Source organism: Poecilia mexicana, unplaced genomic scaffold (assembly GCF_051168715.1).
Source record: "Poecilia mexicana isolate PSO_F unplaced genomic scaffold, ASM5116871v1 scaffold_7, whole genome shotgun sequence".
Lineage (NCBI taxonomy): Eukaryota > Metazoa > Chordata > Actinopteri > Cyprinodontiformes > Poeciliidae > Poecilia > Poecilia mexicana.
The window spans coordinates 10,118,259-10,120,252 of record NW_028263376.1 but is presented as its reverse complement, the minus strand read 5'-3'; positions in this window follow the sequence as shown (position 1 = coordinate 10,120,252).

Sequence of the window (1,994 nt, the reverse complement as noted above, 5' to 3'; positions counted from 1 at the left end):
CTGTTTACAAACTTCATGGAGATTTATTTATTTATTTATTTAATTTTCAAGGATTTGGTATCTGCCAATACCTGCTGTTACTGGCCAGAAAACTCATCTGATTTCAATACTGTGGAGAATCAATATGAACAGAATTACCCATTAAATTAAGAAATACACCAGTTCTTCTTCATCGGGACGCAAATGTATGATTTTTACCCATGAAAATCATACATTTTCATGGGTAAAACTAAAAATATATGTACTTTGGAGTAATTTTTCAGCCCCAGATGTGGAATCTGTTGGTGGTTGGTAATTGAGCACTTTGAAGACAGAATGACTGGTATGTGTGTGTATTGACAGTGTGTGTGTTTCAGCCGAGTAGGCCGAGCACCGAGGCGGGTGGAGTTTGGACAATTAAAAGAATTCCTGACTGGATTCTTTGTCCCATGAAAAACTCCCATACGTATCAACAATGGCTCAAAACACAGGGAGCGAGTGCAGAAGAGACACTTGATATCCTCTAATCCATCCCCCTGTGTCTGTGAATCATTTCACTCTGACAGAGCCACACACGGTGAAGCGTATTACCTTCCTGCTCGCTACAGAGTGCAATTAGTGTTTTTTTTTTTTTTTACATTTGTTCTTATTTAAAGCCCCATACGTCTGTAAATGTTTATCTTCCGAACGCACTCAAAGGCTCCCTTCAGCTCTCATTAGCAGGAGAAGCGACTTCATTAAACACAAGCTCATCCGGACACGGCGCATTCCTAAAGTGCTGACAGCCAACACAGTGGTGTTGCTGAATTTCATTAATGTTGCATTGCGGCACGGGCATTCCTGCATGCAGCACTACATGCTACGTGTGTTTTTTTTTTTTTTTTTTTTGTCTAATTTCACAAAAACCGAGCCTCAAATCTTCTTATACCATAACTACTCCTATCCCACAAGACTTCAAACATGTTGACACTTATGGAAATGAAGTGAGCTGAGTATAAGGGGATTTGCTACCAATCCCATCTGTCATCTTCCTAAGTGGTCTCAAATCCCAGCTCATACTGTTAGATTATTTACAGGCAATCAGAGCATAATGAGCTGCTGTATGACTAAAGCCAGTCACAGGTATTGACTTTACTTTCAGCTCTTCAAAATAACTCTGGATAAAATGTTTCTGCCTTCGAGTAATTGTGGGAAGAAAACCAGACAGGTGTGGAGCTTTGCTCCGGTGTCTGACGGCGGTGTGTTTCTTAGTTACAGTATATAAGACGTCAACAATAAATACAGTTTGTTTTTGCCAACAACAGCTCCTGTCCTGGTTACATTCAATGATTTCCTCCAAAAATCTGTGCAGCTGAAGATTACTGTGCAGATTACTGAATTTGGTTAACTCTCTAATGTGCTTGCTCCAAACTGCTTGAGGTCGTGGGTTTTATGCATGTGGTGCAACTTCTTAGAGAGGAATCACATTTCAGACATGCTGTCACCATTTAAAAAGAGAGGATTCAGAGCTTTTTTTTTTTTTTTTTTTTGATTTGTAAGCTATTTAAACTGTCATCTTATTAAGGCTTTTCATATTTAAACTGACTAGTTTTACTGAAATATTGGCTTCTTAAGCTGCTTCAAACTCACTGTTGTTGCTGGCAATTCAGGAGATGTAAAATTTGCTGGTTGTGGCAATTTAGCGTCTGCTTGTTGGTAATAACCTTTTTTGGTTGAAAATTTTTGTAACCTTTTTTCCTGCCAAACAATTTCCTCAAAGGAAAAAAAAAATAGTAAAATATTATTTTGAATAATTGAGTAATTTAAACTTTAGGAAGTGAGGGCAGAAAATAATTAGATGTATATTTACAGGTGCTGGTCATAAAATTAGAATATTGTGATAAAGTTCATTATTTTCCATAATGTCATGATAAAAATTAAATTGTCATATATTTTAGATTCATTGCACACCAACTGAAATATTTCAGGTCTTTTATTGTTTTAATTTTGATGATTTTGGCAAACAGCTCATGAAA